An 11869-nucleotide genomic window follows, 5' to 3' on the forward strand; every position below is an offset into this window, starting at 1 on the left:
CAAACCTTCCCCAGTGCCCATTTCGGGGCTTGGCCTGGGACAGGTCCATCACATCCAACCTGCCTGGCAGTCTTGGCTCTGCATCTGCACCCTGGCATCCCCTACGTGGCAGAAGCTTTTAAAAAAACCTCTCGTCTGGCAATGGAATATGTCCAGCAAGTATCGAAATTGCTAAAGGCTTCATTCGAAAGAGTGCAAGTCCTGGAAGAGCAGAACAACACTGCAAGGTGATAAAGGGATAAATGGGCTTTTATGCTGGGGTGTTGCTGAAAAGTTGTGTGTGATGGGGTACATAAAAAGCACGATAGCAGGCTGTGAGGACGTGTGAGGACATTTCAAGTCATTGTTGTGGGGTCAGCAAGGTCAGGAAGGCAATCTCTACATTAGCTCATACCATATTTTGTGCATAAATTGTGGCGCGGTGTCTCTGTTCCAGGACACGGTGGCCTTATGTCGTTATTTTCCCAGAATAAAGAAGGGGGACTCGCTTCCCCATCTAAGCCAGCAGCCAGAAGGCTGCTCCTGTTTCATTTAGCCAGGATGGATGAAGCCATCGTGCAAGGTTTAGGGCAGGAAAGGTCCACAATAAATCCGGTCTCATCTGCACCACGTGGGAGAACTCCACAAAGGGTGCACGCTCCGGGGCTCATCTCCGATGGCAGCACTTGCTGTAGCATGGCAGTCCTTCGACATCCTCCCCGTGTTCTCTTTTTCTTGCTGAAATTGCAAGAAAAAAAAATTAAAAAAAATAAAAAGAGCCTTGTGCCTTTTCCCCACGTCCCACCTTTGTGCCTAGGCTCCTGCTCCAACACTCGCATCTTCCACTTGTTGGGGGTCTGTGGTGGTGACCATCCCCTTAACGCTGGAGGAGGAGAGCTAGGGAAAGGTAAGGGACCCCCTTTGCTCAGTTTTCCTTTTCTTCTGTGCAGGAAAAGGTTGGGACATGTCCAATGGGGTGAGAATCTGGGGGCAGATCTTGGGGGCAGGAGGGTGTCAGGATGTGGGGTGGCAGCTCCTCGTTTGCAGAAGGGGAGCACGGTCAGAAGTGGGGGCTGGGGAGGTGGCAAAAGGAGAGGGGAAGAAGCACGAGGAGCAGGGAGACTGCAGGAGAGACCAGTACAAAATGGGTCAGTGCATCCTCCCGGGAAATAACTGCTTTTATGGGAGGTTTCAGACCTGGAAAAATCTTTTCCTTGTGTTCTTGCTGTTGAAGTTACACGGATGAGAATGGGGCCGTTTGCTGGGAATGCATCACCACTAAAACATGCCCCAGCCTCCTGGCATCGCCCTTCCCCAGCCCACCTGGGGGGTTCCCATCCTCTGCTGCTGCCCAGACCCGGCTGTAGTGCTTGGGCAGGCTCACGATCCAGGTGGGAGTTTGAAGGAGCACAGGGGCGTGAAAAGAGGTGAAAACGAGCAGAAAAGAGTTGAAGAAATACCAGGAGAAGAAAGCGCTGATGATGGAATGAAGCAAGAAATTGAGATTTGGACACTGCAGCTGCAGAGCGGATGCTGTCGATACAGCCCTGACCCAACCGCTGCAGTCAGAAATCAGCTTGAGAAAAGGAGATGGGAGAAGAGCATCGGGGCCAGCAAAGGTCAGCATTTCTCAGCTTGGTATTTGCATGCGTTACTTCTGGCTGGGAGTACCGGCTGTGCAAACACGAGATTCCCCTTGTGCAAACTGTCGAGACAGATTGAGCAAAGGCTTCATCTTCCTCTCCTCCTCCCCACGCCCCACAGGAGATGGGTGGCACAGAAAGGGGCCCCGCCTGGCCGTCTCCTCCACCTCCCAGCCCCTGTGGTTTCACACCAGTTCATTATTCTCGTGCGCTGGAGCTTTGTGCTGGCCTCCCATGGGGGCACGGCGATGGCAGCACCCTCCTGGTGTCCTGTGTGCCCAGGTGGCCGTGCGATGTCAGCGCAGAGCTGGTGGCCTTCCAAAGGCACCTGCGAGGTCTCCGCCTGCTGCAGGGTTTGAAAACAGGGAAATTGCCACCCTGCCCCTCTCCACACCACAGGCTGGGCTCCTTCCCTCTCCTTTTCCAGGCACAGCCCGTTATGGGAAACATTTCCCCTGTTGTCCACAGCTGGGGAAGCTGCCCCAGTAAATCCCCCCTCGAGACATCATATTGCTCAGGCGCTCCCTCATGTTATTTCAATTTATTATTGCAGAGTAGGATAATGAGAAGCCCCTGGTCACCGTCTCTGAATATCTTGCTGGTGTCTTGCAGCTGAGCTTTTTCTCCCTTTCCTGGGGGAGACCCCATTTTTCTTATATTTCCCTTAATCTTCGTGGAGCAGCTGCAGGTTGTGTCACGGCTCTTTACAGAGGAGCGGAGCCGATGCCACTGCACTTACCCCTGGCAGGTTAACCTTGTTACAGACCTCGTAAAAACGGTGTTGCCTTTGGCTGGATCTTGTTCCTTTAGTTTGCTTACGAGGCCGCCATGTGGGGCAGTGGCAGAGCCCTCGCTAAGGCGGTGATTTATCACGGCGGTGTCTCCCTCTCTATCTATTTCTTGTCAGAGGAGAAATTAGAGCGGGAGTTTTGGCCCAGGTGTCCGGAGGGCACACGGTGCTGTTGGAGGGAGTTACACACAAGTCAGAAACTGCTCTAAAAGACATTTCTCTCCAAGCACGGGGCCCGTTCCCTGGTGCTTATCAGCCTGCCTGCTCTCCACTAAGCACAGAGCTCCCCGCACGCTGAGCTTCTGTCCCATCCCAGCGTGACCGGGTGCTTTTCCTGGGGTCACTGGGATTTTCTCCTTGCCTTGGGCCTCTTCTAAGGCACGCTACGTTGCAGCTGGTGGTACTGGACCAGGACACTTGCCCAGTCCCACAGGTGCTTGGTGTCAAGAGCTGCTGTAGGCAGGCACCCGAAATGAGGTCCTTTGAATATGCGAAGTACAATGCATCGTTAGTCGTGTTGTTACCTATTGTTAGTTCTCTCAAAAGCCATTGCCAAGGCTTCAACCTGAGGCTTAAACAGCTCCTAATTACGCTAAAGCTCTGGCTGATGATTGAGTTAGGCTTATCTTTGCAGAGACAACTTGCAGGTGTTGTGTACACAGCTCAGGGTGCTGGAGCGTGCAGGAGGAGCGGCTTTCTCTCTCCACTTCCAGTCATCCAGGGAAGAGGCATCTCCATCTGTGCAAGTGCCCTGCACATCTGTGACGGATGAGAGATGTGGGGGGCAATGCGCCCCACTGTTCTGAGGTGAGGTGAGATGTAGGGAAGGGGTCCCGTGTGTGCCAGATGTGCACATCTGTGCACGGAGCCTGGGTGGGATGGCGTTCACTTCTCCTACAGTGCTGTGCTCTGCACGTGTAGCTTGAACAGCATTGGTACTACCCTGAAATCCAAGGTGAAGCCCTGGATAAAGGTCTCTGGCACGCCTCTCTTGGCAGAAACCATGTGCATGGGGCAGGGATTGTTTGGAGAAGGGGCTCACTGGGTCCTGGGGAGGGTGGGTGAGGCACCCGCACCCCTGCGGCTGCAACCTGGGTCTGCACACATCTCACCACCCCTCTGCACCTCTCCCAGTCACCTCCATCCTGAAGCAGGCACTGCCTCAGTGGTGATTTCTGCTCCTGAATGCTCACCTGTCTCCCTGATATCAGTATTAGTATTATTGTAGTTGCATGAGGAGCCCTGAAGTGCCTAACGCTCTCCATAGGGTGCACAAAGCCCACCTCACCTTCACGGCTGTGTTCCCATGCACGCTGCTGGCTCACATCGAGCCTTCCATCCACCAGAACCCCCAAGCTGAATCCCCCTACCCTGTCCTCACCTGCTCCTCGTCACCCCAAACCCTACCCCTCTCCTATCCCCTCTCCAAGTGCTATACGCACCGTAGCACGTGGCGCATCCTGACCAAACCTGTCCCACCATGAGCTTTGTGTGCTGCCAGGGGAGGACCCAAGCTTTCCACGTGTGAATTCTTTTTGCTCCAGGTAGAGAGGCAGACCCTTGCTTGCTCAGCATGGTCCCACCCCTGGGCAGATGGACGGCTCCCCTAAGCTGCCAGGCTGGTGCTGGAAGCTCGGTGCCCGGAGCTCGAGCGCCTGCCAGAGCCGCCCGCGGTGCAGCAGCACAGCAGAGGGCTGCAAGGGACAAGTGCAACGGCGAGATCTGGTGAGGACCCAAGAACCAGAGAAAGACAAAGGACTTGGACCCGTCTGCTAACATGAAGTCATCTTATCACCTGATTGCAAAGCCAGAGAGCTGGGAGAGCATTTGAATGGCTGCTGCTGCTGCCGCAGTGATAAATTAGATCACTTTGAGAGCACTTTAGAGCTGGACGGAAAATTCAGTGGCTCTTCTGCCAATTTTATCCTGTAAGTGGAATTAGTGCTTGCTTTAGCTGCACTCTCCAGCCACGAGCAAGTGTCCCCCAAGCACCGCCTACGGAGGATTTTACTCCTGGGACCTGAGTTCATCTGAACCAGCAGAAAGTGGGCAGAGGAGACCTCCAAGGAGAGCAGGATGGGAGCAGGAACCTGCCTGGGTCTCCATGCCTCAGACAGCTTGTAGGTGGGTCTTCAAAGCAAGGTTTGAGCCCACCTGTGAGGATGTGGCTTGCGTGGCAAGACTGGGAAAAGGAAGGGTGACTCCTGCTTGCCCCCGGGATTGCAAGCTCCGTGAGCAGGATGGTAAGGGACAAGGACACGGTGGTAGGACAGCTTTGGGCAGCTGCAGCCCATGGAAAATTAAGTGTGTTTGACTGATCCTGGTGTCTCGAGGTCGGTGGCATTTAGCCAGGACATTTCCCAGACACAGTAGGGGCAGGATCTGGTCCCCTCTGTCAGAGGACCGGCTGTGCAGTCCCCTGTGTTAGCCCACGAAGCCACCCCCCTGTGGATGCTAACACAACGTGGAGGCTGATCCAGGACTTTGCTAAAATCCTCTGCTTAATTTATAGCCTAAATATATTCATCAGCTCATCTGGTTCTGCTCTGAAACATTTTTCACATTTGATATTTGAAGAATCCTGTGTATGAGGCACCTGCTTAACTTCAGGCAGTGTAAGAAGCACCAATACATTTGATAATTAAATGTTTGCTGCCACCTAATTGTCCCTTATTACACATATTCTTTGAGCCGAAAGCCTGTCTACTGGCAGTCTCCCCGGAGTGCTGAGCTTCAAAGAGCGCTGCAGAAGAGTTTCTTTTCTTAAAGCACAGTATATATTTAAAATGGAGCCATCTCCAAATCTGTCAGGAAACAGATAAAGAAATTGAGAGAATAGCAGACCCAGCGGGCTAATTATAAGCAGTCAAATATAGAAAAAAAGCAGATTGCAGCAAGCTGATAAAATGACAACAGCAATAACAGCGAAAGAGCCAGCACTTACCTACGAACACCAGAGCACTCAGCTGAGCGTGGTCTCAGCTCTAATCACAATTTCCATCTGCAGATCTGAAAACCCGGCCTCTTTCTGCTGGCAGGACGACGTGGTTCTGCATCCAGAGATCAGCTGCAGGCGTCAGCTTGACTTCAGCCTAACACCAGAGGAGATCTGGCCTCACCAAGGCGTTTCCAACCACCTCCGTGCCTCAGGCTGGCTTTTCCCTGGATTTGAAAGTCCTGCCCTGGGCTCTGCTCTGCTCCGAGCGCTGTTCCCAGTAGGGCTGGATGCAAGCCGCCCGCCTTTGCTGCCGCTCGGCTCTCTGTATCACCCGCTTGCAGAGAGATCCCAGGAGGGCTGCGGAGAGCTGGAGGAACTCTGCGTGCTGGCAGCGCCACAGCCACCGGCTGGGCTCGTGCTTCTCCATCAGCCGTAGTGAGCAAACTGTTGCATTTACACAGGCTATCAGCAAGGGAAGCACTGTTTTCTCAGCTATAAATACAAATACATTCAAGGCAGGCAAGATTCTTTTTAAGCAGGAGCAGCTGATGTGTGCAGGCAGCTCTATTTTCAGCTGCACCAACCCAGGGAATTTTTTTTTAGCACTTTGAGTTGAACTTTGTTGTTGTCGTGTTTCCTCCTTAGTTTTTATCCTGGCCTGAGAAGATGAAGTTTATGCGCAAAGATGGGGTGTGACTGGGGAAGCTCCTTGCAGGGGGGTAAAAAACCCTGGTTATGGGATCCGTGGGATAACTGTGGGGCTGTTCCCAAGACCCCACAGGAAGGATAGGAGCAGCCAGCAATCCTGCAACACGTTGCTCCAGGGAATTGGCCGTGTTTGCTTGAATTTCAGCATCTAAGCCTTGGAGGTCAGTGTCTGAGCAGGGCTGGGGGATGGAGAGCAAGGGGGGGCACCTCCTGAAGGGGAGCCAGCTCTGGCCACAACTCTGTGGCTCGTTCCTGCTTCTTGCCACTGGCTCCAAAGGGCCCCCAAAGCGATGAGCTCATTGGAGACACCTCCTTTGCAGCCGGCTAAATTTGGGTGGATGACTCTCACCAGTAGGCTTGACAACCTGGTGATGAGGGCTCCGCAGAGCTTCTTCATTCCTACAGGAGTGGGGGGGGGGGGGGGGGTGCAAGAGGCTTTGAGGCTCTGAAATTGGCTCTGTGCAGACTGGGAATCACAAAGGACCTGAGGGTGGGCCCAAGGATGCGGTGGGATCAGCACGTCTGAGTTAGGAAGTTAAATGTGCTTGGGGCCAGTCTAGGGTAGGGAGGCTAAACTGGAACCATGTGGGTTGTGTGCACACCATTAAACTCGCTTCAGATTAGGATGCCAACAATTAAAGCCTCTTGGGAACGGTCCCTCAGCCTGCCTGGAAATCACCGGGGAGAGATCGTTTGCATGCGGTGCCATGTCACGGGCAAAAACCTGCTGGAAAGTGCTGAAATAACATAGTGCTGAGGATGACAGGGTCACCGTGCCCAGGAACATCTGATACGGCTTAATTTCCCAGTGGAGATGGAAGCACAAGGCTGCACTTAAGGCAGGGGACTGGTATTTGCCTGGCTGGGAGCTGGGAAGATGGTCAGCGGGGGGATGTGGGGGTCCTCAAAAACTCACAGGTATGGGACCAGGGGGCAGGGACAGCAAGGGACAAGGTTTTATGGCAATGAAGGTAACAGATCTGTGGTCTCCTGGAGTCAGGAGGCAGAGCTGTGAGGGCTGGAAAACGTAGAGCAGAATGTGAGATTTGGGAGTCCTGGGCTCTGTCATTGTGAGAAGGGGGACCCGTAAAACCAGGATTACTCTGTAGGATTAGTCCAGTTAGGATTAGTCTTTCTGATATGTAATAAGAAATGATGTGATGGCAGCACCTGCCCCCTATCGACAGCCGTGTAGTGTCTGAGCTGAAATGACAGATTGAAGGTGGCAGATACCAGGATAGAGGTATCCTTAAAGGAAGGTGCTTACAAGGCAGCCGTGGACTGGGAGCACCTCGGTTTCAGGATTACAGCTGCCTCTCCCAAAAAACAGGCATTTCCCATGGTTGCCAGCCGTGGTTTAGTGATGGGACTCAGCAGGTCAGGTTGATGGTTGGACTTGGTGATCCTGAAGGTCTTTTCCAACCTGGATGATCCTGGGATGGTATAAAACAGAGGGTGGCACGCAGCTGGGTGTGCACCCCTCTGGTGCCTGACTTGGTGGCACAAGTGTGCAAGGCCGGAGACACCTCGGGGTACCAAGGGCATTCCCAGAGGGCTGTCAGATGTGACGCGAAGTCTGTGCAGGAGGATCGGAGGTTTTCCGGAGTGGCATTTTTCTAGCCCCTGCCCTTCCAACCCAGCCAAGTCCTTTCCAGGCTGAGGTGTGCGAGCTGAAGGAGGGCAGAAGAAAGCTGATTCCGGTTCTGGGGCTCTGCTCCAAACTCTGTGCATTTTGGTTGTGGTAAGCCATTTTTTTTTATTATTATTATTTATTTATTTATTTATTTTTCAGAGCAACAAAAATTGATTCTGGCTGAAATGTCTCACAGCAAAACATCCCCAAATGGAGACCTCACGCTCCTCTCCCTACCTGCTTTCCTTTCCTTCAAAAGGAGCACTTTGCTGCCCTCTCCTGTCCAAAAGGCAGGCTGGAAATGCTCCGGCTTGCTGGTAAATAAGCTTTCAGGTCACCGGAGGGAGAGGAAAAAAAAAAAAAATCATTTTTTTTTTCACCTTTGCCTCGATGCATCCCTCTTGTGAGCATCCCCGGGCTGGCTGGGCTGACATCCTCAGCCTGCCTGGAGCTGTGGCTCACCACGAAGGACAAATGTCGCAGAGGTAGCAGGCAGCTGGAGCTCAGAGCTCTCGGCGAAGTCGCCTTTGGGAGGAAAATCCAGCTTTCCTGCAGCTCCAGCGAGTGCTGCGATAAAGCTGTCCCTGCGACGCCTGCCCCCGCTGCGCTCCGAGGAGGAGGCTGAAGCATCATATTGATTGGGGAAAAGGCCAGATAAAGGCTTTATCTGGGATGTCTCGGTCTGAGAAAAGAAATTGAAGCATGTTTCTGTCTGGACATCCCGCTCTGGTCTTCAGGGGCTGCCTGCCTGGATCCCCAGCCAGCTCGTGCTGTTATCGGCCCTGCCTTGCTATCACGTCCCTTGGGTGACAATCTCTTCCAGCCACTGGAGAACAAGAAAGCAGCCGCTTATCAGCCCAAACCTGTCACGTCACACCTCTATTGAAGGGCCTTTCCATCGTTTTGGCGATTCCTGTGGCACGGGATGCTGCAGTGCTGCACCCTGGGGATATTCAACCTGTGCGGAGAGCTGAGTGGCGAGCAGAGACCAATACGCTCCAAAAGGTCTTTAGGAAAAACAGCCACACTTTTCGAGGCACTCATGACGTGGAGTCTGGTGTCAGAAGGAGAAACTCCAGGTAAAGGTGGATAAATACAGGAAAATGACCCAATGTCAGAGGCAACCCCAGCACTGGAGATGAGCCGGGTGACAGCAGAGACGTCAGGTGTTGAATACGAGACCTTGCAGGCTGGTCACACCTATAAAACAAGCCAGTGAATTTTACAGAGTTATTAATAAGCCCAACAACTGTCTTTTGTTAATGCCTTCTCCAGAAAGGCACCGTGTGCCTCTATCAGGAGATAAAGACTGCCTTGCTTCCCTGGTAATTTATCCTAATAGATAATCATCTTCACCATAGGTTGTCTGAGCCACATTTCTGACTCCACTTTCTCTGTCTTCATCTTCCAGCCAGTGGTTCCTGCTATGTTTTCGCATATTAGAATAAAGAGCCTCTTGGTACCTCTTATTTTCTTCCCGTGAAGGTACTTACACACTGTAATCAAAGTCACTGCACAATCTTCAGGCTTTGCCTCTCGATGTCAGGCATTTTCCCAGGCCTTAAAAATACCACGGCTCTATCCCGCACCTTCTGATTTTTCTTTCTCCCTTTGCAAATAAATACCTTGTGATTTGTGAGCCACAGGCTATGACCCCTGAAATACGTCTTTGTGCCCTGCATCTGCCATAAAGGCAATGCAGGGTGAGGCTTCTACCTGTGGTGTCTCCTCCAGTCCCACCATGAGGTCCACCAGGCACCTCCCTTCCAGTTCACCCCCAGCCAAAGTCAGACTCTATTCTCAGCACCATCTGTTGCTCTGCCAATAGCTAATAATACCCTGGCCTGCCCTCATCTTTATTTTTCTAATAAAGCTAAAGAAAAGCTCTGTTCCCACAGGAATTCTGCATCAGGCTACGACCTGCTCCGGTTCTCCACCACGTTGTATGCTCATCACAAGTCAATGGCTCCATTACCATGCAGTGCAGGGCCAGAGGAAGCAGATTGCCAGAATAAATCTGTGTTCTTGGGGTTTGAATTTAGCTTTGTCAGGTGAGTTGTCTTTATGCCACTGTCAGGTTCTGTGCTTGAATCTTCTCCGGGTCCTGTCCTCCTAGGCACCGCCAAGCATGCTGTAGGTGTGGGTGTTTCTATGGTTTCTCCCCATCCAACAAGCTTATCCACAGCAGATGCTGGTGAGCATCTTTCAGTGATAGACACAGAAAAGAAAATCCCTCTGCTAGCCCCAGGGTGACTGTGCTTGTTACATCCATGCCAACAGACGCTCACTGCAGGCTTCCACCAGTGGAAGACGCCGAGGTGGTGGGTGAGAAGGTGGCACAAGCTCTTCTCAACACGAACTGATGCTGCAGGATAGTTGAGACATTAAACTTCTGTCTGATACCTTTCAAAACCACCAGAAAAAGATGAATTTTCATATGTCAAGTTGCCAGGAAACTCCATCATAATGCTAATGGGCTGGGATGTCGCTTGTTGGCATCTGCCATCAGGACAAAATTACATTTCATTCCAACTCCAAAATAGAAATAAATTATTGAACGCTTCTACCTAGTTTATGGCATTATTTAGACTCACGGAAGAATTTCTGTGAGTTAGAATTTAGAATCTTCAAACTCTTTGCTGTAAGGTACCATGGCAGTTTTCAGCTTTTTGCAACTTTATTGTATTTTGAATTTGTTCCTCTTTTTCCCCCCTATTTTTAAGCAGCAATTTTTATTTCTGCTTGCTGACTCTGAAGCAGAGTGGTACCTTAACTATGGAGTGATGGTGGTTTTTTTGGCTATGTGAGGAAGTGGCTGCATGGGGGAACATTTACCTTGGGTTTAGCACATTAATACTTTCTGCTTGCAGCAGTGCAGTCAGCTTGTCTGATTTCCTGGAAAAAGATTCAAGCTTGAAGAAACAGGATCTAACTTCTTAGTAAATATCTGTAAATTGCTATCATTTTGTTGTGTTGAAATACTGGGAGCAGTTTAGGCCAGAAAAAAGATTTTTTCCCACATAAGAAATGCTTAAAAAAAAAAAAAACTACAACCCTTGAGTCTTTTCCAAGAGAGGCAATGGAAAAAGAGGGGATCCTTTTAAAAAATAAAAATAGAAACTTTGTTTTTCTGTTTTATCTCAGATCTCTTAAAAATGACCGTGATAAGCTATCTTTTCTTTGGCTTTTTGAAATCTGTTCTTTCATCTATTGGTTTTTTTTTTGTTTTTTTTTTTTTTTTCGGAAACCTCTGTATGACAATTTCTTTCTGGCCAACAGCTGTCGCAGGCATCAGCCACACACGTGGCTGTCCTACACCCTGCGGGGGCCAGAACCAGACTCCGTCCTGCCCCAGGAGCCTCTCCTGGCAGGGAAATCCTCCCCACACCAGCAGCCGGACTGGCAAAAGGTGCACGTCTTTACCAGGGACGTTAATGAGCTACTTGAAAAACGTCCCTGCGGGTCGAGTGAGTTCTCCATCATCTGGAGACAAGACTTGGCTGTCGTTCAGGAGGTGCTCTGAGTTCCTTCAGATGACTGAGTGCATCCTAAGAGTCTCCGAAGGAAGTCCTGCAGCCCGCGTTGCCGTCAGGCTTTATCCTTTTAATCCATTCTGACCGAAGACGTCTGTCTCCAAGAGATGGAAAGGTCAAAGCTGGGCTGCAGATTTAATATGATCACTTCAGTCTCCTCCGAGACCTCTGGGTCTTCTGTGCTGCCCCAGACCCACAGCAGGCTGGTGGCAGCGCTGTCCCCACGGGAGGCAGGAAGAGTCCATCAGCATCATCAGGAGCTCCGGGAGGAAGGCCAGAAAGAGGAAGGCCTCTGCAGAGCTGCGTATAATTAAATGTTGGGCCTCTCGGTGGAAATATGTTTTCTGGTTTCTCTTTCTTTCCTGAAGCTGTTTCATTTTCTGTCCGCCAAACTCGTCTCAGTCAAAGTCCTTTCTTTTCCTCTCTTCATTTCCATCCTCCCAGAAATGTCTTATTTCCGTGGCTTTACTCTCCTGAGTTAATATTGGCATTGAAATGTCATATTCTGACTTCAAATCAGTATCTAGCTGAGCAGCTAAAGAAAATCATGTTTGCCCCAGGGGGACGTTGATTCGGGATTCCTGCAGATTCAGGCGTTCTGGCTTTAGGTTCTCCTGAGCCACCACCGGGACCATTTCCTTGCAA

The 11869-nt window shown here is 51.1% G+C and overlaps 1 long non-coding RNA gene across 1 annotated transcript; it reads right to left on the reverse strand.

The window, feature by feature from the left end:
• Positions 1 to 231: 231 nt before the first annotated feature.
• LOC139999564 (uncharacterized) lies at positions 232 to 5932 on the reverse strand. Its single transcript, XR_011805024.1, has 2 exons — positions 5357 to 5932; positions 232 to 717 (listed from the first exon to the last, which is right to left on the reverse strand). It is a non-coding gene; the product is annotated as an uncharacterized lncRNA (long non-coding RNA).
• Positions 5933 to 11869: the final 5937 nt, after the last annotated feature.

This window comes from Anas platyrhynchos, chromosome 26, assembly GCF_047663525.1.
Source record: "Anas platyrhynchos isolate ZD024472 breed Pekin duck chromosome 26, IASCAAS_PekinDuck_T2T, whole genome shotgun sequence".
Classification (NCBI taxonomy): domain Eukaryota; kingdom Metazoa; phylum Chordata; class Aves; order Anseriformes; family Anatidae; genus Anas; species Anas platyrhynchos.